At 35.6% G+C, this 27,237-nt stretch overlaps 1 pseudogene; it reads right to left on the reverse strand.

The window, feature by feature from the left end:
* Positions 1–1,390: 1,390 nt before the first annotated feature.
* Positions 1,391–27,237, reverse strand: part of LOC149540849 (protein LATERAL BRANCHING OXIDOREDUCTASE 1-like) — a 69,129-nt pseudogene continuing 43,282 nt past the window's right edge.

The following is a 27,237-nucleotide window of genomic DNA, read 5'->3' on the forward strand; positions in this document are numbered from 1 at the left end:
ATTAATAGTATCTTTATAATGAGTCTCCAAGACTTAGTTTTCCTATCTACTTACCATCACAAGGGAGTATGGTGGCTAATGATGGGCCAAGGATGTATTTAGAGTCTTCAATGAATAAAATCTAAATAAGTTTTACATTTTTTCATGAGATTCTAGTTTCCATATGATTTTACTATTTTGAATGGTTTAAAAGATATGCATAGTAAATACAAGCTATATTTAGTATCTATTTTTAGGGGTAGTGATTTGTATACACAGTTCTTCTTAATGTTTAGTTTAGTTTCTTTAAAGCCCATATTAGGTCCAGTTCTTTCTAGCTATACCTCTACTACCCATATTTATTCTAGGGTTATTAATGAGGCATTATTATCCCTTTCTCCTAGATCAATTCAATATGCATTTGGATGGAAAGTTGTACAAGGAATGGAAAATAATGCAACGAGAGCTAAAAGAATTTTAAAGTCAAAATAAACTATGTTGTTAGTGGGCCATCATCTCCTAATTGATTCATGAAATTGTTTAATACCCTCCTATACCTTGTATAAGTCTAGTGGTTGTATCAAACATTGAGAGGTTGATCTTTTTGTGCATTGAAAAGACTAGAATTTAACAAGTGGTATTAGAGAAAGGGGGATTGTTTATAGTGAGTTAGTGTCCCTTGCTAGACGTGCGACATGGTTTGACAACATGTTGGTTGTGTTTCTCTATCTTGTTTGATGGGCTTGATCTGTAAGTCTTTCAATTGAATTTTATCCTTATATAATATTAGTTAATATTTTAAAGTAGCATACTTTCCATGTTTAAATAAATGAAACTTAAAAATAACTAATCTATTAATATTTATTAAACCTTAGATAATTGTAAGATTTCTAAAGTTATAATATAAATTTAAAAATACACTTTATTTAATTTTCTTTTAATGAAATGTAATATACTCATATTACTTTTGAGGTTAGTAGCCTAAAGAACAACATAAAATAGTTAATACTCTAGTAACTATAATACTATTGCTAGGAGGTACAAAAATACACTTAAATCAATGGCAAATGAGATGCATTGTAGTAAAAGTAAGCAAATCAGGATGATCAACTTAGTAAGATTTCTAATTTCTCTGTATATTGAAAAGTTAAGATATGTTATATAATTTTCAGACCATGCATTGAAATTCAATCCAAATTACTAGGCTATTGAAATCAGTTATTTTCATTAGGAATTCTAAATAATTGTGTTGAGGGCATACTCTATAATAAGCACAGTACCACCTAATTATTCCCAAAATGTCAACCACTGATTATAGACAACATTAAAATATAAAAAAAAGGTCTAATATGACCGGATTCAAATTTATTGTAATCTAAAAGAAAATAGTGGCGAAACTTCACGTTTATTATTAGACCCTTGCAAAATCTAGGGATTTCTTCCAGTTCAGTTTATTGGTAAGATAATGGCTATTGTAGTCTACATGTATATAGTTCTTTTATAGCCTTAGACGACCTTCATCTATAAATTAAGGTAGTGGGCCTAGCTCCACATCATAGCTTGGAGCATGAAATGTAATAATTGATAATCTCTCCTTGATTTTTTTTTCTACTACTCTTTGCTTAGCACTCTTGTACTCTCCATTTGTCAATACCTGTCAATTTTCATATAGTGAATTCAATGTGGATTCATAAAATATTCCAATACACTCTCTATTGAAAACTTGTAAATGCATACCTCAAGAGTGTCCCCTATGTTGATAACTAGAGCATGTGGGATTGGCTCTACAGAAACCCACTAATTTTGATGAAGAACTTGCAAACCTATAGATTCATCATCTTGGAGTAGCACAGTAAGAGCACTTTTATCAGAGCGTGCAGTTAAACCTAGAACCTGATCAGGGCTTGGGCATTGAGGATAGAAGTTCATCCTCACCGCCTGCACACTTTCTCCAAACATCTACAAAAATACATAGGGATTTAAACCCAAGTTCTTAGCTATGATACTTAGTAACTTCTTGCGGAGCTTAAATACCTCTATTGAATAACCCTCCACTATATCACTGCAAAACTCATGCACTGTCAGTATCTCAAGTCATAATTGTCGATAGAAATAAGCCATAGCAATAGAAGAAAATTTAGATTAAACTTTATATTAAACAATAAATACCATAATGGGTGCACCCATTTGTGTTCCATAAACTCTAGTTGATGAAAATGAAATGAAATGGATTTACCTAAAGAGTAGAGGCTTTATGGGCCAAAGGTTTTTCTTGTGAAGAGATTTGGGCATGGTTTTTGAATAAATTAAAACACAACATTAATTTTCCACTCAGCACTAACTACTACCGGGTGCCTATTTACTAGGCACCTTGATAAGCTGAGTGGCAGGAGTGTGCCAAGTGAGCTCGGCACAAGAAGGAGCCGAGTGAACCTAGAAATAATGGATGCCAAGTGAGCTCGATCAGCACTATAGGGTGGACCTCGGTAGAAGTAGATGCCGAGTGCACTTGGAAATAACTATAAAGTTAAAACTCAAATAAAGACAAAACCGAGTGATAGACTTCCAATGTGAATGTTACCACAATTAAAACCAGAGAACCCGAGGCTTAAAATATTCAAAAATAAACTTCACAAATGCAATGAATAAAGAGAAATGGATTCATGTATGCCTACTCTCTTGCTAGTCAACTTTGATTGAAACTATTACAAAATTTGGGAGCATTCGGCTACAACCAGAAAACCCTAAAATAACCCTAAAACTTCAAACAACTTCAAAACTTAAAAAAATTTAAACTCGCAACTCTAATAGCTACATACAATAGTTGTTGGAGCAATCACTACTTCATAGGAAAAATCCAACAAATAACAAACTTACAAACTTATAGAATGAATAGAAGAAACACACACAATTGGGGACACAACACAAACTTCCTTCTATCTTCTACACAGATGGATCTTCTGATCACTTACTTTCTTATTCTTCCTTCTGTACAACTTCTGATCTCTTCTCTCTCTAATCTCCTCAACTGAATGAATCAATACATTATTTTTTGTCTCTTTTTCAAAAATGTTTCCCCCTCTTTTCCAAATAAATTTTCTAAATGTTGTGCAAGTCGTCAGAGGTGGTAGGTGGGCATTTGGCTCCAGGGAAAAACCAGAAATGCATTAAATATTTCAACACTCCCCATTTCTCTTGAGCCAAACAAACAAGGATCACTACTGATCGAAATCAACTACACCAAGACTCTCTCTTAGGTGTACAAATGTTCCAATCCCTAATGGTTTGGTAAAAATGTTTGCTAGCTGCTACTCAGACTTACAAAATTCCATCTTGATTTCACCATTCTTAACCAAATCTTTGATGAAGTGATATCTGATCTCTATATGCTTGCTTCTCCCATTGAATACTAGATTCTTGGATAACACAATTGAAAAAATGTTGTCACAATAAATTGTGGTTCTATCCTCTTGCCTTTCATTCAATTCTATCAAGATCCTTCTTAACCAAATAATTTGACATCTTGTTGCATTTGCTACTATGTATTAAGCCTCTACTATAGATTGAGCAACAATAGGTTGCTTCTTGGATGCCCATGAAATTGCACTTGATCCCATATGAAACATGTATCCAAAAGTGGTCTTCCTATCATCTATACTTGCAACCCAATCACTATCTATGTAACATACAAACTTAAAGTTATTTGCTGTAGTATACAAAATTTCAAATCCCTTGGTACCTTTCACATACCTTAGGATGCTCTTTCTTTCTTACCAATGGGAATCCTTTGGTGTTTCCATAAATTTGAAAATCAAACTTACTGCATGCATCAAGTCTAGTTGAGTTATAGTAAAATACATCAAACTTCAAACCATACTCTTGTATAGTGTTGGATCCATTCTTTGCTAGAGTCTTCCTTGCTCAACTTCGGAGCTATAGTTGTTGGTGTGGGGGTTGACTTACTATTCTACATTTTGAATCTCTCCAAGATATACCTTGAATTATTTTCTTAAGAGATGAAAATGCCATCATGCATCTATTTTACTTCTATGCCTAGAAAGTACTTCAAGAGACCAAGGTCTATCATCCCAAATTCATTTTTCATGACCTCTTTGAACTCACCAATTAGAGCCTTATCATTACCATTAAAAATTAAATCATCTACATACAAGACAACAATCAACACATTTCCATTTGATGCCTTGATGTAGAGAGTAGGCTCACCATTTCTTTTGCTAAAGCCATTGCTCATCAAATATGAGTCAATCCTATTGTACCATGCCCTTGGAGCTTGCTTGAGCTCATAAAGAGCTCTCCTCAATCTATACACCTTGTGTTCTTCACCTGTAATTTCATAACTAGGTGATTTCTTGACATAGGCTTCTTCTTTCAATACATTATTCAAGAAAGTAGACTTCACATCCATTGAAATACCTTCCATTTGTGTTGAGCTACAATTGTTATGATAGCACGCACAATTTCCATTCTTGCACCTAGGCCATATGTCTCATCATAAACTCTGCCATACTAGTATTTGTAGTCCTTGACTACTAGTCTTGCCTTATGCCTATCAATCTTTCCTTTAGCATTGCATTTGGTCTTGTAGACCCATTTCACTCCAATCACTTCCTTCTTGGGAGGCAATTCAATTAGCTCCCATGTCTCATTCCTTTCTATACTATCTATCTCCTCATCCATGGTCTTGCACCATTTCTTCTCCTTAATAGCTTCTTCAAAATATATTGAATCACTATGAGAAAATAATGCAAAATTAACACTCTCATCATAATCTTCATACCTTTCATCTTGGTATATCTCCCTAAGACTCTTGGTCTTTCTTGGTAACAAGGAGGAGAGTGTGGGATCAAAATCTTCGCAATAGCTGCTTTGCCGACCAACTCAATCTTCACTATTACTTGGCACTGACACTTGGTGATGGCTAGAGGAGCTTGGCAATGACTGAGGCTAGTTGCCTTTTCTTCTATTTGCTCGTTCTTTCTATTCATTAGCATCTTCTTCATTCATAATTTGCACTTTACTTGAGGTGCTCGGTAATTCTTTAGTTGGTCAATACCATGACTGATTTTCAAGAAATTCCACATCTATTGAGAGAATCATCTTTTTGTTCAATGGGTCATACAATTTGTATGCCTTTGATTCTAAACTATGCCCTATGAAGATGCACTTCACACCTTTTTCATCCAATTTTTTCCTTTTCTCTTTAGGCACATGTGCATATGCAACACATCCAAACACCCTTAGATGTTCACCTATCCATCTTCTTCGTGACCATGCTTGCATTGGAATTCTATCACGAACTGCTTTTAGAGGACATCTATTAATTAGGTAAATTGTTGTTGCCACAACCTCTCCCCAAAATTGAGTTGGGAGACCTTTCTCTTTCATCATGCTCCTTTCCATTTCAACAATAGTCATGTTCTTTCTTTCAGCCACTCCATTATGCTGTGGTGTATAGCTAGCTGTAAGCTCTTTCTTTATGCCATCTTTCTTACAAAAAATTACAAAAGAATTAGATGTATACTCCCCTCCTCTATCTTATCTTAGGACCTTGATATAGTTCCCACATTCTCTTTCAACCTGGCTATAAACTCAAGAAACTTATCAAATGCTTTAGATTTAGATTTCAAAAAAAAAACCCATGTCCTACGACTGAAATCATCAATAAATGTCATGAAATAAGTATTCCCCCCAATGAAAGTAACTTGTATAGGACCGACTAGGTTAGAATGCACCAACTCTAATGGATATCTAGCCCCTCCTAGAATTTCAAAAATTAAAGGGAAGCCTATGCTGCTTACCTAGAATATAAGCCTCACACTTGTCACATGAATCTCCTATTCATGGCAAACCTTCTACCATTCTTTTATTTGACAAAAAATTTAAAGTACCATAGCCAAGATGACCATACTTGAGGTGTCATAACCGTGAAGGGTCTTGAATCACACTCCTTAGAGCTAATTGTGTGGGAGGTGTAGCACCAACTTGAGATGAAAAACATGTCTCTATCCTAAAGGGAAACATTTTGTTCTTTTTCATTTGAACTGTTGCAAGTAAGTTCTTGCTCTCATCCTTTTCATGAATGACACACCTATCATTCTCCATCAGCATTTTGTATCCATTTTGAATGAGCTAACCAATGCTCATCAAACTGTGCTTCATACCAGGGGAAAAATACACATTTTGTATTTCCTTCTTGTCACCTTGCTTGGTGTAGACCATAATAGATCCTTTGCCCACTACTAGTAGGGTTCCATTGTTACCCATTTTAATCTCATATTTGTAACTCTTGTCAATAAATGAAAACACGGTTTCATTACCACTCATATGGTTGCTACATCCACTATTGAGGTACCAAACTTTAGGGCTTCTTTCTACACCAACATTACACACGGTGAAGGTAGTGGCATTGTTTCCACTTCCCATGTTCACATCAGCCACATTTTCTTCTCCTGACTTATCATTTTTATTCTTCCAACATTCACTTGCATAATGCCCATATTTATGATAGTAGTAGCATTCTACATTACTCTTATTTGAGTTTTAGTTTTTCTTACCTCCTCTTGAAGTATTTTGTGAGCTACTTGCTCCATCTACTCTTTCGAAGCTTTCTATTGCATCATTTCTTTGTCCTCCATTACCTCAGGCTTTGTCTCTAGAGTTTCTTCTTGAGACATTTCTTCCTCTCCCACTTCCTCTTGGATTTGACTGAGCCTTGAATGCTTTCTCTTGGGAAGAAAAAGAAGTAGATCTCTTGATCCTATGCTCATGGGTTTGAAGAATACCCATCAACTCATCCATCATCAAAATAGTGAGGTCTTTTTCCTCTTCTATAGTCATTACCAAATTTTCATATTTATGAAGTAAACTCCTCAATATCTTTTCCACTATCCTCTGCTCTTGATAGTCTTCTCCATTTGACTTTAGTTGGTTAATCACATTGGAGGTCCTTGAACTAAAATCTACAACTAATTCATTTTCCTTCATCTGAAGGTTCTCAAACTCCCTCCTTATATTCAGTAGCTTTATTGTACGAACTTTATCAATCCCTTTGAAGTTCATCTCAAGGATATCCCAAGCTTCTTTTGCATAATTTTCTGCTGCAATTTTGGGAAAAATTGTCTCTGTCATTACTGCTTCAATCAAACTTAATGCCTTAGCATTTTTTCTCCTTGACTCTTTCAACTAAGTCTTCTAGGCATTTGTGAGATCAACATACTGAGTTGGGCCTATCACATCATTGAACCCACTAACAACAAAATCCCATAAATTATTTACAACCATTATATTCTTCATCTTCTTTGCTCGTGTATCATAATTTTGTCCATTAAAGGGTGGTGGTTGCTCCCATATCTTTCCTGCATCTCCTGCCATATCACATATCCTAAAAAAAATTTCCCTAATGCACTTTGGATGTGGGGCCTCAAAGCTCTAATACCATGTCAATAAATTAAAAGCACAACATTAATTTTTCACTTAGCACTAACTATTGTTGAGTGCCAGTTTACTTGCAACCTTAATAAGCTGAGTGGGAGGAGTGTGTTGAGTGAGCTCAGCACAAGAAGGAGCTAAGTGAACTTGACACGTGAAGGGTTACTCAGTACCAATGGAGGCCAAGTGAGCTCGATCACAACTATAGGGTGGAGCTTAGTAGAATTAGATGTCGAGTGAACTCAGCAATAACTATAAAGTTAAAACTCAAATAAAGACCAAACCAAGTGACAAACTTCCAACATGAATGTGACCACAATTAAAACTAGAGAATCCAAGGCTTAAAATATTCAACAATAAACTTGACAAATGCAATGAATAAAGAGCAATGGATTGATGTATGCCTACTTGCTTTCTATTCAACTTTAATTGAAACTATTACAAAATTTGGGAGCATTCGGCTACAACTAGAAAACCCTAAAATAACCCTAAAACTTCAAACAACTTCAAAACTTAGGAAACTTTAAAATTGTAGCTCTAATGGATACATAAAATAGTGCCTAGAGCAATCACTATTTCACTGGACAAATCCAACAAATAAAAAATTAACAAACTTATAGAATGAATAGAGGAAACACGTGCAACTAAAGACATGAAACAAACTTCCTTTTGTCTTCTGCACAACTGGATCTATTCATCTCTTATTTTTTTCTTCTTCCTTCTCTGCAACTTCTAATCTCTTCTCTATCTAATCTCCTCAACTAAATGAATCAATACATTCCTTTTTTTCTCTTTTCCAAAAAAGTTTCCCCTTCTTTTTAAAATTTGAAGCTCACCTACTTGTATTAAATTTTCTAAATGTTGTGAAGGTAGTCAAAGATGGTAGGTGGGCACTTGGCTCCAGGAAAAATCCAACAACACATTAAATATTTCAATAGTCCCCCTATGTCCCAAGCCAAACAAACAAGGATCACTGTGTTGGAGATGATTGAAAAGATCCTAAGGAAAGTTGATAGGATGATCATATGGAACTGATAAAGAATGTTCTCAATCCTTATTTTGTCATTGATGTCAAACTTGCTACTTACAAGAATGACAATTGCTTTAGTGATCCAAATACTATCAGTTAGTTGATTGACAAGAAGGAGGCAATCAATAAGATGTAACTAGTATACCAAGAGAAAGGTTGAAGTCATGATGTTGTCATGAAGTACAAGGATCAGCTAAGACATTGATGAAAAAGTGTGTTGATGACATACTATAAGACACAGAGAATGGGCACACTAAAACATATCAGAGATGAAAGGTTTTTAGCTAAGACATCTATAAAGCCTAACTAAAGTTCATTACAGAGAGGGAGTCGAGTAAGCTAGTAGGTGCCGAACAGATTCCTAGTTGATGGCAAGTGATACAAGTGCCAAGTAAACTTTAGATGCCGAGTGATACAAGTGCCGAGTAAGCTTCAGATGCTGAGTGATACAAGTGTCGAGTAAACTTCAGATGCCAAGTGATACAAGTGCCGAGTAAACTTCAGATGCCGAGTGATACATAATTTATCAAGTATTGAGTGAACTTCAGGTGCCAAGCTATCCAGGAAATAGATGCCGAGCATTAGAAAACTAATAGTGCTGAGTAACACAGAGGTGCCGAGCACTAGTAAATCAATGATGCCGAGTTGTTGCATTATTTTGAAAATTGAAGGTTTTCCAGATCTAAGCCGACAAGGTTGTTATCTAGAAGTTTGTAAATTAAATGGAAGATAAGAATGATGAGTTGGTGGCATAGAACACCATGTAGAACGTTTTTAAAAGATACAACTGACAAAGTTTTTAATAAGAACAAGATATGGGTTAGATACATTGTATCCTACCTAATCCATTTGAAACCCTAAAATTGGAGAGGGAGAACTTAATGGAAAAGGCAAATCAGATTTCCATTTAAGAAGACATAAGTTCATGAAGATAAAAGAGAGAGAGAGGCGGTCAAGCATGAAAGCATAAAATGCTGAAGGAGGTGCTAAGGAGGAAAGAGAGCATAGTTACTCTATTTCAATAAGAAGACCCAGATATGGATGCATTGGTATGATGAGTAGGAAGACTCAAGGAGACGAAGCTTGAGAAGAAGACAAGCAGTTAGAGCTGAAGTGATTAAAGCCAAGCAAAAGGATAGAACTGAAGTGTGATCTGAAATCTGCAAAGTATGATGTAAGTTATATCAGATCAAAAAGCCATTATTGTTACTCTCTAGCAATTGTAATAGATAGTTTAAGTCCTATGGACTTAGGTTGGTTTAATAGCCATGAGGTAAATCCTTTAACAGGGTGACATTCCAAGTGAATGTTCAAAAGTCCTTTAACCAGGCCCATTCCTAACAGTTTGGTGAAATCCTCTAACAGGGTCACATTTAATAGTGTGTTGTAAGCCTTTAATAGGGTAGGCTTTTAACAGGGCATCACTTTAGAAGAGTGAAAATCAAGTAGCACATTACTGGTGGTTTTTCCCAAATTGGGTTTCCACGTAAATCATTGTGTCATGTGTTGATCTTTCATGTTTTATCTCTACATGTTGATTTACTATAACTTGCTAATATTGTTGATTTAATTTTTGGATGGATGAAAAGTGTATGGATTCATTAAAAGTAGAGAAAAAGTATTATTAGGGAATTTGGACCTTGAATAACTGATTCACCCCCTCTCAATTATTCTAAAGAATTCTAACACACTGCTAATCGAAATCAACTACACAAAGACTCTCTCTTAGGTGTACAAATGCTCCAATCCCTAATGGCTTGGTAAAAATTTATGCTAGCTGCTACTCAGACTTACACAATTCCATCTTGATTTTCCCATTCTCCACCAAATCTTTGATGAAGTGATATCTGATCTCTATATACTTGCTTCTCCAATGGAATACTAGATTCTTGGACAATGCAATTGAGGAAATGTTGTCACAATAAATTTTGGTTCCATTCTCTTGCCTTTTATTCAATTCTTTCAAGATCATTGTTAACCAAATAGCTTGACATGCTACATTTCCTAATATGTATTTAGCCTCTACCTTAGATTGAGCAACAATAGGTTGCTTCTTGGATACCCATGAAATTGCACCTAATCTCATATGAATAATGTATATTGAAATGGTCTTCCTATCAACTATACTTCCATCCCAATCATTATCTATATAACCTACCAACTTGAATTCATTTTATGCATTATACAAAATTCCAAATCCCTTGGTACCTTTCACATACCTTAGGATCCTCTTTCCCACTTGCCAATGGGAATCCTTTGGTATTTCCATAAATTTGGAAATCAAACTTACTACATGCATCAAGTATGGCTGAGCTGTAGTCAAATATATCATACTTCCAACCATACTCTTGTATAGTGTTGGATCCATTCTCTTGGTAGAGTCTTCTTTGCTCAACTTCAGACCTATAGCTATTGGTGTGGGGGCTGAATTACTATTGTACATTTTGAATCTCTCCAAGATCTACCTTGCATATTTTTTTTGAGAGATGAAAATGTCATCATGCATCTGTTTTACTTCTATGCCTAGAAGGTACTTCAAGAGACCAAGGTCTCTCACCTCAAATTCATTTTTCATGACCTCTTTGAACTCACCAATTAGAGCCTTGTCATTACCAATAAAAAATAAATCATCTACATACAAGGAAAAAATCAACACATTTCCATTTGATGCCTTGATGTAGAGAGTAGGCTCACGATTGTTTTTGCTAAAGCCATTGCTCATCAAATATGAGTCAATCCTACTATACCATGGCCTTGGAGCTTGCTTGAGCCCATAAAGAGCTCTCTTCAATCTATACATCTTGTATTCTACACCTACAATTTCATGACTAGGTGGCTGCTCCACATAGACTTCTTCCTTCAATACACCTTTCAAATAAGAAGACTTCACATCCATTTGTAGTACCTTGCATTTGTGTTGAGCTACAATTGCTATGATAGCACACACAGTTTCCAATCTTGCAACTAGGGCATATGTCTCATCACAATCTTTTCCATACTGTTGTTTGTAGCCCTTCACAACTAGCCTTTCCATATGCCCATGAATCTTGCTTTCAGCATTGCATTTGGTCTTATAGACCCATTTCACTCCAATAACTTGCTTTTTGGGAGGCAATTCACTTAGCTCCCATGTCTTGTTCCTTTCTATAGCATATATCTCCTCATCCATGGCCTTACACCATTTCTTCTCCTTAACAACTTTTTCAAAATATATTGGATCACTATGAGAAAATAATGCAAAATAAACACTCTCATCATAATCTTCATACCTTTCATCTTGGTATATCTCCCTAAGACTCTTGGTCTTTCTTGGTAATAGGGAGGAGAGTGTGGGATCAAAATCTTCACTACTGCTATTTTCCTGACCAACTCGGTCTTCACTGTTACTTGGCACTAACACTTGGTCATGCCTAGAGTAGCTTAGCAATGACTGAGGCTACTTGCCTTTTCTTCTATTTACTCCTTCTTCTTGCTATTCATCATCATCTTCTTCATTCATAATTTACACTTTACTTGAGGTGCTCAATGACTCATCAGTTGGTCCATACTATGACTAATTTTCAAAAAATTCCACATCTCTTAAGAGAATCATCTTATAGTTTAATGGCTCATACAGTCTATATGCCTTTGATTTTGAGTTGTACCCTATGAAGATGCACTTCACACCTTTTTTACTCTTTAGGCACATGTGCATATGAAACACATCCAAACACCCTTAGATGTTCAACAATCCATCTTCCTTGTGACCATGCTTCCATTGGAATTCTATCATGGACTACCTTTGTACGACACCTATTAATTAGATAAGTTGATGTTACCACAACCTCTCCCTAAAATTCAGTTAGGAGGCATTTCTCTTTCATAATGCTCCTTGCCATTTCAACAATGGTCCTATTCTTTCTTTCATCCACTCCATTATGCTATGGTTTATAGCTAGGTATGAGCTCTTTCTTTATGCCATGTTTCCTAGAAAAAATTACAAAAGAATTGAAGATATACTCCCCTTCTCTATCTGATCTTAGGACCTTGATATAGTGTCCACATTCTCTTTCAGCCAGGGCTTTAAACTCAAGAAACTTATTGAATACTATAGATTTAGATTTCAAAAAATAAACCCATGTCCTATGACTAAAATCATCAATAAATGTCATGAAATAAGTACTCCCCCCATTGGAAGTAACTTTCATAGGAATAACTAGGTTAGTATGCACTAACTCTAATGGATATCTAGCCCCTCCTAGAATTTCTAGAATTAATGGGAAGCCTATGTTGCTTACCTAGAATACAAGCCTCACACCACATGAATCTCCTATATGTGGAAAACCTTCTACCATTCTTTTATTTGACAACAAATTTAAACTAGCATAGCCAAGATGACCATTTTTGAGGTGCCATAACCGTAAAGGGTCTTCAATCGCACTCCTTAGAACTGATTGTGTGGGAGGTGTAGCACCAACTTGAGATGAGAAACTTGTCTCTATCCTCAAGGGAAACATTTCATTTTTTTTCATTTAAACTACTGCAAGTAAGTTCTTGCTCCCATCCTTTTCATGAATGACACTCCTATCATTCTCCATCAGCACTTTGTATCCATTTTGATAAGCTGACCAATGCTAATCAGATTGTACTTCATACTAGGGGGAAAATTCACATTTTGTAATTTTTTCTTCTCACCTTACTTGGTGCAAAACATAATAGATCCTTTGCCCACTACTGGTAGGGTTCCATTGTTACCCATTTTAATCTCAGTAGATTTGAAACTCTTGGCAATAAATGAAAATAAGGTTTTATTACCACTCATGTGGTTTCTACATCCACTATCAAGGTACCAAACTTCAAGGCTTCCTTCTTCACCAACATTACACATGATGAAGGTGGTGGCATTTTTTCCACTTCCCATGTTCACATCAGCCACATTTTCTTGTCTTGACTGATCATTTTGCTTATTCCAAAATTCACTTGCATAATGTTGATATTTATGATAGTAGTAGTATTCTACATTACTCCTATTTGAGTTGTAGTTTTTCTTACCTCCTCTTCAAGTATTTTTTGAGCTACTTGCTCCATCCTCTCTTCCTAAGCTTTTTGCTATAGCATTTCTTTGTCTACCATTACCTCGGCCTCTGTCTTTCGATTTTCTGCTTCAGCCATTTCTTCCTCTCCTTCTTCCTCTTGGATTTGACTGAGCCTTGAATTCTTTCTCTTGGGAAGAAAAATAAGTAGAACTATTGATCCTATGCTCATGGGTTTGAAGAATACCCATCAACTCATCCATCATCATAACAGTGAGTTCTTTTGCCTCTTCTATGGTCAAGACCAAATTTTCATATTTATAAGGTAAAATCCTCAATATATTTTCCACTATCCTCTGCTCTTGATAGTCTTCTCCATTTGACTTATATTGGCTAATCACATTGCAGGTCCTTGAACTAAAATCTACAAATGATTCATTTTCCTTCATTTGAAGGTTCTCAAACTCCCTCCTTATATTCTATAGCTTTACTGTACAAACTTTATCAATCCCATTGAAGTTCTTCTCAAGGATATCTCAAGCTTCCTTTGCATAATTTGCTACTACAATTTTGGGAAAAACTATCTCTGTCATTGTTACTTCAATGAAACTTAATACCTTACCATCCTTTCTCCTTGACTCTTTCAACTGAGTCTTCTGTGCATTTGTGAGAGCAACATACTGAGTTGGGTCTATCACATCATTGAACCCATTAATCACAAACTTCCATAAATCATTTGCAACCATTATGCTCTTCATCTTCCCTTTCCATGTATCATAATTTTTTGCACTGAAGGGTGGTGGCCACTACCATATCTTTCCTACATCTCCTGCCATGTCAAATATCCTAGAAAAAATTGCCCTAACTCACTTTGGATGTGGGGCCTCAAAGCTTTGATACCATATGAATGAATTAAAAACACAACATTAATTTTTCACTCGGCACTAACTATTGCTAAGTGCCAATTTACTCGGCACCTTAATAAGTTGAGTGGTAGGAGTGTGCCAAGTGAGCTCGGCACAAGAAGGAGTTGAGTGAACTCAGCATTTGAAGGGAAACTTAGCACCAATGGATGTCGAGTGAGCTTGGTCACCACTATAGGTGGAGCTCAGTAGAAGTAGATGCTGAGTGAACTTGGCAAGTACTATAGAGTTAAAACTCAAATAAAAACCAAACTGAGTGACAGACTTCCAACGTGAATGTTACCACCATTAAAACATGAGAACCCAAGGCTTAAAATATTAAACAATAAACTTCACAAATGCAATCAATAAAGAGAAATGGATTCATGTATGCCTACTTTCTTACTAATCAACTTTGATTGAAACTATTACAAAATCTTGGAGCATTCAGCTACAACCAGAAAACCCTAAAATAACCCTAAAACTTCAAACAACTTCAAAACTTGATGGGAACACAACCCAACAACCAGAAATAGACACAATAGAAAGGGGAAATTATATTAACTGAGAAAATAAGCTGGTACAAACAGTGTAGAGCAAATAAACTCAAAACATGCCCTGCGGGCTTACAATAGCATAAATCTGGAGAATATTTCTCCTTTTAGCACCTCCTCTCAAGCTCCAATCCGAACTGCCTTTTATAATGCCAGAAATCTCCTTAAATAGACCCCGAAGGGTTAAGGACTAGGAGTACATTCTAGAAAGTGCTAGTAGGCATCCACCGACAAAATAGAAGGTTCCGGAAGCTGCGTTAGAAGTCGGTGCAATTCTAGAAGAATCCAGAAACGGTAGTCGAACTTCCGGGAGGCATAACTTTTGAACCGTAACTCCGATTGACGAACCATTTGCATTTTCGGAAAGCTCTCAAAGCGCTCTATAGCCCTATGGACAAGCTTTTCTCGTCCCCCATTTTTCGACCCTTTTCAAGGTCATTTAATGCCCCAAACCTGACTTTGAAGCATTCTTAGGGGGTCTCCAAAACCCGAAAAACTGCAATAACTTTCAAACCGTGGGGCCTTTTGACTTGATTCTTTTTATGGAATGCTCTAAATCTTGATTACATTCATCTGGCCAAGTCACACCTTCTAGGTCACCAAAATGATGGTCAAATTGCATGCTCCTATTTTTTCAGGATTTTTAAATGCACTGATAGTTGAACTATGAGAGTTGGAACCTTTATTTGAACCAAATGGGTATCCAAAAATGCAAAGACATAAAATAGAAACTAAGTCTAAGTACATTTTTTTTGGGTGACATAGGATTGCCCTTATACCTCTGGATGCTCCTGCATCAGACACCCAGGGTAGATTGAAAAGTGACCCTGTCACTTTATGGATGGTAGAGGAAATCCCAAATGGGAAACCTCAGCTGCTGAAATCCAAGTTGAGTCCTCAATCGGCCGTCCTTTCCATTTTACCAAATACTCTTTATACTGCCTATTTCTAGTACTCCTACCCACACGTTGATCTAGAATGTCTTCTATCTCCTCCTTCTTAGAAGCAGGAATTGGACATGGCTCTAAAACCAGCTCCTCATCAGCACCATCATCATGATACTCTATCAAATCTGCAATGTTGAAAATGGGAGAAATGTGAATACCATCTGGCAGCTCCACCTCATATGCATTTCCTGAGTTATGTTTCTTCAAAATTTTGCAGGGACCAAATTTCTTCATTTTCAGCTTGTTGTAAGTACCAACTGGAAATCTTTCTTTTCGTAAGTGCACCATGACTAGATCCCCTACTTGGAATTCCTTATGTCTTCTCCTTGCATCAGCCCTAGCTTTATACTCTTGATTCATCTTGATAATGTGTGCTTGAACCTCCTCATGTAGACGCTTGATGTGTTTAGCAAATTCCTCAGCTTCAGCACTTGTTCTCTCCCCTTGTTCTATCTTCCTCAATTCTGGTGCAGTCCTTGGGCTATTCCCATATACAATTTGAAATGGTGATTTTCCAGTACTCCTATTTACAGAGTTATTATAAGCAAACTCTGCCTGTGGTAGAATCAAATCCCATCCCTTGGGCTTATCCCCAACTAAACATCTCAGCAAATTGCCCAAACTTCTATTTACCACTTCTGTTTGGCCATCAGTCTGTGGGTGATGCGTGGAACTGAATTTCAAGTCTGTTCTCAACTTCTTCCACAATGTCCTCCAGAAATACCCCACAAATTTAGTATCTCGATCAGAAACTATACTTCTTGGAAGACCATGTAGTCTTACCACCTCTTTGAAAAACAAGTCTGCAATATGGATAGCATCATGAGTTTTGTGGCATGGAATGAAATGTGCCATTTTGGAGAACCTATCAACCACCACGAATACTGAGTCATTACCCCTTTGGGTCCTTGGCAATCCAAGAACAAAATCCATACTTATGTCCTCCCATGGCCTTGATGGAACAGACAATGGCTGATATAGGCCAGTATTTTGACTAAACCCCTTGGCCACTTGACAAACCTGGCAACTCTGTACAAACTTCTTCACATCCTGTGTAATTTGAGGCCAAAAATAATGTTCTCTAAGAATGGCAATGGTCTTATCCCGACCAAAATGTCCTGGCATCCCTCCACTGTGTTTCTCCTTAATCAGATTTTCCCTCATGGAACTCCTTGGAATGCACAATTGACTACCTTTGAACAACATGCCATCCTGAATCAAATAGTCTAACCACTTGGTTCTATCTACAGCAACAGGTTCTTTACAAGCTTTCCATGCTTCAGCAAAATCAGGATCCTCAGGGTACAAATTCTTGAGCTCATCAAACCCGACTACTTCAACCTGCATTGTTGTAAGCAACAATTGTCTCCTACTTAATGCATCTGCAACCCTGTTAGATTTTCCACTTCTATGCTTTAACACAAATGTATAACTCTGCAAGAATTCTACCCACTTCATATGCCTCTGATTCAATTTACCTTGGCTATTTAGGTACTGTAATGCCTGATGATCAGTATACAAAACAAATTCCTTTGGCAATAAATAATGCCTCCATTTCTTTAAGGCCTGAACTATTGCATAGAACTCTTGATCATAAACAGAATACTTCTTCTTTGCATCATTCAATTTTTCACTAAAATATGCAATAGGCTTACCTTCTTGGCTTAATACAGCCCCAATAGTGCTACCACTAGCATCACAATCCACCTGGAATACTTTTCTGAAATCTGGAAGTGCCAACACAGGCTGTTCAGTCACCTTCTTCTTCAGCAATTCAAAACTTCTCGCAGCTGCTGCAGTCCATTTGAACTCTTTTCTATCCCCTCTTATTGTATCAGTTAGAGGTGCACATATGCCACTGAAATTCTTAATAAACTTCCTATAAAAACTAACCAGACCATGAAATGATCTTACCTCAGTAGCAGACCTTGGAGTAGGCCATTCCAAGATGGCTTTTACCTTTTGTAGATCCATTTTGAGACCTTCAGGTGATATAACAAATCCCAAATAGACTAACTCCCTTTTTGCAAAGACACACTTCTTTAGATTAATTAGCAGTTTCTCTTCCCTTAGCCTTTCAAGGACACTACGAATATGCAGTAAATGTTCTTCCAAAGTCTTGCTGAAAATTAAAATATCATCCAAATAGACAATAACAAATTTTCCCAAGAACTTCTTAAGTACCTCATTCATGAGCCGCATGAAGGTGCTTGGGGCGTTCGTCAATCCAAAGGGCATGACTAACCACTCATAAAGACCCTCCTTGGTCTTGAAGGTTGTTTTCCACTCATCTCCTTCTCGAATCTGTATCTGATGATAGCCACTCTTTAGATCTATCTTTGTGAAGTACTGAGCTCCACTCAAGCAATCCATAAGATCATCCATCCTTGGTAAAGGAAACCGGTACTTGATGGTTATCCTATTTATAGCTCGAGAATCTGTACACATCCTCCACTCTCCATCCTTCTTTGGTGCAAGTACTGCAGGTATTGCACATGGACTCAGGCTCTCTCGAATCAAGCCCTTCCTCAACAGCTCCTGAACCTATCTATTTAGCTCCTCTGTTTCAGTAGGAGTCATCCTGTGAGCAGCCTTGTTAGGCAAACTAGCTCCTAGAATCAGATCTATTTGATGACTGATTTGCCTTACTGGTGGCAATCCATCTGGAACATTATCAGAGATAATATCTCCAAATTCTCCTAGTAAATCTGAAACTTCAAATGATATTTCACTACTACCTTCTTTATCTTTTCTAGGAATCAAAGCATAGCACATGTGCTGATGTTTCATGCCATCTAAAAACTTCCTTCCATCAACAAGACAAATCCTAGCACTGCTACATACCTTTTCACCTTCCTTTTTCATGGGTTTCAATTTGTGGCGAACTCCATCCTTTGTCAGAGAGTATGTGTTTGCATGTCCATCATGTATTGCATGTCTATCAAACTGCCATGGTCTACCCAACAATAGATGGCAAACATCCATCGAAATAACATCACAAAGAACTTCATCATGGTAACTCCCAATTTTGAATTTTACTAAACATTGTTCACTTACCAGGACCTTATGATCATCTTTTACCCAAGAAATCCAATAGGGCTGGGGATGTTTCTCCCTCTTGAGCTTCAGCTTAGAGACCATCTCTTCGGATACCAAGTTATCAGTGCTACCACCATCAATGATCACATCACAACATTTATCCTCACACTTGCATCTGGTACGAAACAAGCTCCTCCGTTGTCCTGGTTCATTTTCACCACTTAGTAGGACTCTTTCATTTACCAAGGTCTCTCCTCTTTCTGCATCCTCTGAATGTGATGATTGTGCATCCTCATCCACATGAGCAACCCTAGCTTGGCCCTCAGCTCTCCTATCTGTCCTTCCCTGTCGTTGAGGGCATTCAAATGCACGATGACCTTCTTCATTGCAATGGAAACAGGTACCACAGAAGCCTCCTATTCCTTGCCCACGTCCTCTACCTCTTCCTCTTTGATTTCCAAAGTCTTGATCACGGGAGCGGTTGAAACCCTCATTCCTCTAGTTCCTGCTAGTACCCTCATCTTCATTTTTCTTTTGAGTTTCATTGCGGCCTCCAGATGATCTACCGCTTCCCCTTCCTCCTTGACCGTGCCCTCTTTGTCTTCCTTCAAACCTTTTACTCAGCTTCTCTTCAACTCATAGGGCAAACTGGTATGCTTCTTCAACGCTGGTCATTCTTACCAGACTTAGTTCTTCCTGGATGCTAGGTCGTAACCCACTGATATAACGAGCAACCTTCTCCTTATTTGCTTCTACATGCCCCGCTCTAATCAGGAGTTGGTAAAACTCCTCTGTATATTCTTGGACTGATCTTCCTGCTTTCTTTAACCCATGCATCTTCTTAAACAGATCAAGCTCGTAGTCCACAGGAATGAACTGCTTCTTCAATTTGTCCACCATGCGATCCCACCTTGTGATCTTCTCCTTTCCTCTTCTAAGTCTTTCCAGTTGAACCTCTTGCCACCAGATTTTGGCATGGCCTTTTAGTTTGGCCTTTGCAAACTTAACCCTATCTGGGTCCCTTATATCCTCATACTCAAAGTATTCGTCCAGTTCATTGATCCAATCGATCAACTCATCTGGTTTCAAATTTCCCAAAAATATACCCACTTCAATTGTAGGTCTTTTCCCAAACCTAGAAATGGCCCTAAAAAGCCTTTCCTCTATAGGATTCAGAACTTCCCCGTCAACTTCCATTACTTCCTCTTCATTGTCATCCTCACTATTGTCATCTGCGGCAATATTTGCTCCTCTACGAAGCTCCTCTTGCAATGCTTGTACCTGTCTCTGGAGGGCTCTAAACTCCTCAGGATCAACAGCTCTGGCCCTTCCACCACGCTCTCTTCATGGAGGCATCTTCTAACTCGAACCCACAACCACACAGTCCTGGTGCAAACTGCCTCACAGTCGGTGCTCTGTCTACACACTCAGGAAAACCTACTCTGATACCACTTGATGGGAACACAACCCAACAACCAGAAATAGACACAATAGAAAGGGGAAATTATATTAACTGAGAAAATAAGCTGGTACAAACAGTGCAGAGAAAATAAACTCAAAACATGCCCTGCGGGCTTACAATAGCATAAATCTGGAGAATATTTCTCCTTTTAGCACCTCCTCTCAAGCTCCAATCCGAACTGCCTTTTACAATGCCAAAAATCTCCTTAAATAGACCCCAGAGGGTTAAGGACTAGGAGTACATTCTAGAAAGTGCTAGTAGGCATCCACCGACAAAATAGAAGGTTCCGGAAGCTGCGTTAGAAGTCGGTGCAATTCTAGAAGAATCTAGAAACGGTAGTCGAACTTCCGGGAGGCATAACTTTTGAACCGTAACTCCGATTGACGAACCGTTTGCATTTTTGGAAAGCTCTCGAAGCGCTTTATAGCCCTATGGACAAGCTTCACTCGTCCCCCATTTTTCAACCCTTTTCAAGGTCATTTAATGCCCCAAACCTGACTTTGAAGCATTCTTAGGGGGTCTCCAAAACCCGAAAAACTGCAATAACTTTCAAACCGTGGGGCCTTTTGACCTGATTCTTATTCTGGAATGCTCTAAATCTCGATTACATTCATCTGGCCAAGTCACACCTTCTAGGTCACCAAAATGATGGTCAAATTGCATGCTCCTATTTTTTCAGGATTTTTAAATGCACTGATAGTTGAACTATGAGAGTTGGAACCTTTATTTGAACCAAATGGGTATCCAAAAATGCAAAGACATAAAATAGAAACTAAGTCTAAGTACATTTTTTTTGGGTGACACAGGATTGCCCTTATACCTCTGGATGCTCCTGCATCAAAACTTAAGAAACCTTAAACTTGCAGCTGTAATGGCTAGATACAATAATTCTTGGAGCAATCATTGCTTCACAGGATAAATCCAAAAAATAACAAACTTACAAACTTATAGAATCAACGGAGGAAACACATGCAACTGGAGACATGACACAAACATCCTTCTGTGCAATCAAATAATAACACAACATTACATTTATATCATTAATCAGACTAGCCTAGTCCAAGTTATTTGTCATTAGTGGTCTCCACTGAATACACGTCAATTAATGATAACAGTCATTTGCAGTTTAAACTGATATTAGAAAAATAAGAATTTATCTAAAGTATGGTTGGTTTATATGCACATTTTTACTATTCCAAATTTATACTATTTCAAACATTATACTGCATTGGTAGTATTTAAGTCGAAACAAAATTAGAGGTTTTGAGAATAAAGTTTTGTAGTCTAAAGAAGGTACTAACATTATAGTAATACAATTGTCTTAGAATTAGATGATATTAGGAAATTAAGTGAAAATATTTAACTTTGAATCCATTTCATGATTGATAGTTCCTATTTTTATATCTACATAAGTCAATTATTATAACTTCATGTCTCTTATGAATGATAATATTGGAGCCAACGCGACCAATGTATTTTTAATCATTTATATTATTTTAAATATATTAATTACTTGTTCTAATTTTATAAAAAAAAGTAGTTAACACCTTTATAAAATTAGGGTTAGTGAAAATAAAATTTATGGTTGAGAAATATATATCCAGTAATATAAAGCTTAACTACAAGAATCTAGAAAAGTGATAATTTTATTACAAAAATTTAAAATAAAAAAATCTTGACAACTATAATCGGGGAGAAACAATAAGGTCAATGTTCCTCCACACTGAACAACATATTTATAAAGAAAGGTATTTTTTTTAGAATTATATAAAAAAGGATTTGAGCACCATGATTCCTCTTTTTCTTCATGACTCATTATTCAATTCAATATCAATTAAGAATACTTCATTCTTTATACATTCAAAATGTTTTTAAGCTAGTCATATTTAAGTTTCTACCTTTGGAAGTCATTAAAATTGCACATTTTTTTGCATTATTAATGACCATATTAGTTTACATGTATGAATTAATAAAATCCTAAGTAGAATGGTGGAGGATTTCACCCAAATGTAGCTTTTTCAAGAAAGCTAAGGTCCCCTTAACCTTGTACGAAAGGTATCTATAGTATTTTTATTGTTATCACTACCTCAAATTCTCATTTCAGTTTATAAAGTTTATAATATAATTTATGACAACATTGGTGGATTCAATTATGTGTTGAATCACAAGGTGTTGGAAAGAGATGTTATGAGCAATTATATTTTTCATTTTCCCAAAAAAAAAAAAAAAAATTGTATTGAATTTTTAGTAGGATGAAGTGTCTATCAACTTCATGATACAAAACACCTAAGCATGTCAGATATCATAATTATATCTAAAATTTGAATTAATGGTGTAAATAATTAATAAATAAATAATAATGTATAAATATTATGTATAATATGACACTATGTTTAATACATTATTATCTATTATATATAACATAGATAACATTATATGATATATATGTATGTATATATGTATGAAAACATTTTGAAGGTAATTGATATCTAATACCTATTAAAATTAACTATTACAACTACCATGGGTTGTTTTTACCCATAGTTGTTGAAGAAAATAGATCAAGTATCTAGACCCTACTTTGTATATGATCTTATCAGATTTTAAATCAACCATTGGCTATGATTCTTATTACACTTGTATCCATTTATCAACTATTTTCAATTTTTATTTTAAAAATTAATTAATTTTTTATTATATACATTATATTTTTTGCATTTAAAAATACTTTTATTATCTAAGCTACATGTTAATTGTATAAATATGTAACTTAATTGGTTATGGAAAATAGCATTGATGATCTTGGTCATGGAATCCCACAACCTGCAAACCTTTACCCTAAAAATCCCCAACTTGTAGAAAATATTAGCCTATAGAAGAGGTCATACACAAATATATGAATCAATTGAGGGGAATTAATTTTTTTTACCATAAGATCCATCCATCATCATCAATGTTTGATATATCTAAATCATCAATGTTTGATGCATCTTAATTATCAAATAAGGAATATAGAAAACCCAACCACACAAGATAATGTTCCACTTTGATGGTGAGAAACTATGCATGATCAATATAGTAATGGGATTGATTATGAAAGGGTAAACTCCTTTGGAATAATAAGAGAATAAACAATATTCCTAGTTTCAAATCCCCATAAATAACAACTACTTGATCTCAAATATTAAATTTATCCATGAGATAGTACCTACACACGATGTAAAGTAACACAAATTTTCGGATCTTTGGTCAATATCTTTTGATAAATCTCCCTAAAAAAGTATGCATTTTTTTATATAACTTAATGAAAAATCTATATGACAAGTTTGTATTGGATAAGCATGTGAGATACTAGATCATCAAAGAATTTAAGGTCATACATAGAGGCATACCACAAGATAAACTAGAGCTTTATCAAGTAGAATGGGTCCACTTTTTCTCCCTTCTCCCTATACTTACCCTCCTAATATACAACATCTATAATTTATTGCACAAGATACATTGAAAATTATTACTATAATTTTTTGTTTAAATGGGAGTTTGATAACCTAATTTTTGCCACTAGAAAATCCACATGGTGATGATGACTTTGGGTGATCTAGTGGTGCCCAAATTTATTCCTTAGGTACATATATTTGTGTGTTACATAAGTGTATTACGCATATGTAAATATTCTTCTTCTTCTCCATATAACTTATTGAGAAACCTATGGTCACATTTAATTTATACATGCACGATATAGATGACTTTCTAGATGTCATGATAGGGATTGTAAACTCATCGACTAAGTCTTAAGAAGCCAAAATTGACTATTCAGATGAAGGGTTTGAAGGATCAACAAGTAGAAGAAGAAGATGAAAAATATGAAGAGGTCATAGAACATAACAATGAAAAGAAAGTTGAAGAACACTAGTTAAACTATCAAAAAAAAGGAAGAAAGAAGTGGAAATCAAAGTTAATGAATATTATAGAAAGGATTCAACATGATGGAAATATTGAGAAATTGAAAAATTTTGAATAGAGATATAATGAAAATGAGAAGAGTAAATTTCAAAATGCTACTTGAAACATCTTTTTATTTTTAAGAGAAATATGGTTGAACTTAAGAGAAGTATACTAGACCATCATTTTGATATATTATAAGTGAAAATATGAAGAATCATAGAGGAGGATAAGAAGAAGAAAAAAGATACAATGGGTAAATTATGCACATTAATAAGTTATGATCACATGAAAATGTACTTGAAAATATAAAACCATTTTTGAAAAGGAAGATGAGTAAGATTGAGCTTATGGAAGAACTATGAGATAAAGCTCAAGAGGAAAATGAGAACACAATAATTATAAATTTAAAGGATCTAAAAGTGAAGATGATAAAATCTATTGGAGTCAATATCAAAAAGCCAAAAGATCTAATTAATAATTAGAAGGAAACTAAAAAAAAATTCAGCATAGTTAAGAAAATGGTTCTTTACATTGGAGGAGAACCACTGACTCTTGATGAGTCCATAGGAGAAGAATACCTATTTAAAGATCAGGTCAATAGTAATGATGTTGGAAACATAAAAGGAATTGAAAATATTATGATTTAGGGAATATTTATGACAAAAGATATTATATATGTGATTGTGATCAAGGTCAATAAGTAGACTAAGAGGAAACCAAAGAAGAAAATAAAACTTGTCAAAAGACAGAAATGGAGGTCAAAGATAAAGTATAGAATGTTGAGAACTGATTGAAAAGATCATCATTGAGAGAGATTATTGAAAGAGGGAGATTGTTGAAGAAGACTATGTGTTTCAATCATTGTCTTGTCACTAATGTCAAACTTTCTATTTGTTGGTAAAACAACTGCTTATAAGATTCAAGTACTATCACTTAGTTAATTGATGAAGAGGATTTGATTGAAAGATGTAACAATAGCACCTAGAGGAAAGGTTGAGTTATGATTATCTAATGAAGTACAAGGATCAGTTAAGATAGTGATGACATGATGTATTGATAATATAGTTAAGGTTACAAAGGTTGGTTACATATAGAAAGTTTAGAAGAATAAGTTACATAAAGTTTTCCTACCAAGCTTGACCAAGTCAATAGTAGGTGTCGAGCAAAGTTAGTACAAGCCAAGCAAAAAATTAGTTGGGGCTGAGTAAAAGTTCATTCTAGTGTACGACAAGAAGAATAGTTGATACAGAGTAAAGTTTAGTTGATATCAAACATTAGAAGGTTGATAATGTCGAACTACTGCATTATTTAAAAGATCATAGACTTGATGAATCTGAGCTACCAAGTTTTTTTTCCTAAATTTTGTGAACCAAGTAGAAGATAAGGTTGATGAGCTGGTGGAACAAAAATTGAGGTAAACCATTTTTAAGCAAACTCAAAGCGAATTCTAGGAGTAGTTTCTAGAAGAGATATGAGAAATGGGGTAGATACATTGTATCCTATCTAATCCATCTCAACCCTAAATTGGATGATGGAGAATGAGAAGAAAAATATCTTAATTTCCTATTTATAGGAATGTCTAGTCATGAAGCAAAGCTTTCATATGCAAGAACCTAAGTTAGATAAGGAGTCAAAATTTTTACTTCATCAAGTGACCTAAGAGAAGAGTTTGGAATGTAATGTTAAGCAAGAAGGCTTAAGGAGATGAATGCTTGAAGGGTGAGCAAGCTATCATAACTGAAAAGTATGAAGGCCAAGTAAAATGGAGGATTGAACAAAGATCTATAATCTACAAGAAAAGTTGTAAGTTGTATCAAATCAAAATCTTATTGTTACTCTCTAAAAATTTTATTAGTCAATGGTAAATCCTTTGGATTAAGGTTGACCTAATAGCATTTGTAAATCCTTTAACTGGGTGACATTCCAAGTGAATGGTCTAAAGTCTTCAAACAAGGCTCACTTCTAACAAGGTGATTGAAATCCTTTAATAGGGCCACATTTAACAGTGTGTATTGTAACATTTAACAAGGTTGTCCTTTCACAAGGCATCACTTTAGAAGAGTGAAAAGAGTAGCAGGTTACTGGTGGTTTTTACCGAATTGTGTTTCCACATAAATCATTGTATAAAGTGTGTTGATGATGATATTATGTTTCATGCTTTACATTTCTTCAAGTTGATTTGAAAATAACCTATAAGTTTTTAGTGATTGCATAATCTTATGAATGCATGCATGAGGATAATTTTTTTATGGGTTCACTAAGCTATGAAAAGTTTTATTTATACATCTGGACCTTGGATAATTGATTCACCCCCTCCCCCTCTCTACATTATTCTAAAGTATTCCAACAATTGGTAATAGAGCCATCTTCTTGAGAGAACTATTTTGAAAGTACTAGAAGCACAAAGATCAAGTTGTTAAAAAGAGAAGTACCCAAGCTCAATAGAGATAACTTTCCTGCATGGCAAAGTTTGATGAAGCTACACCTTGGAGGACTTAGAGATCATGCACAACCTACCATTTCTATGGAATATGTTGATCTTGTTGGTTCCCCAACTATTAAGGATATGAAGAAGAAGAAAGAACACAACTAGGTAATGTTTGAGATTGCCTCTACCCTAATTTATGCCAAATTTGATGATATTAAAGGTCTTGATAGTGATAAGAAAATATGGGATGCCCTAACAACTATTTATGGAGGAGATGCAAATGTTCTTAGATCGAAAGCTAAAAGTCTCAGAGGTAAGTTTGATGATATGAGAATGGAAGAAGGTGAGAATATTGCTCAATATGTTGAAAGGATAAAAGAATTCGTCAATGCAATAAGAGGAGCTACTGGTAAGATAGATGATGATATTGTACTAAGAAAAGTTTTGAGAACACTAATACTTGCATATGTTATTAGAGTTTCTATAATTC

This window comes from Cupressus sempervirens, chromosome 9, assembly GCF_028749045.1.
Source record: "Cupressus sempervirens isolate cs-2001-9-10 chromosome 9, ASM2874904v1, whole genome shotgun sequence".
NCBI lineage: Eukaryota > Viridiplantae > Streptophyta > Pinopsida > Cupressales > Cupressaceae > Cupressus > Cupressus sempervirens.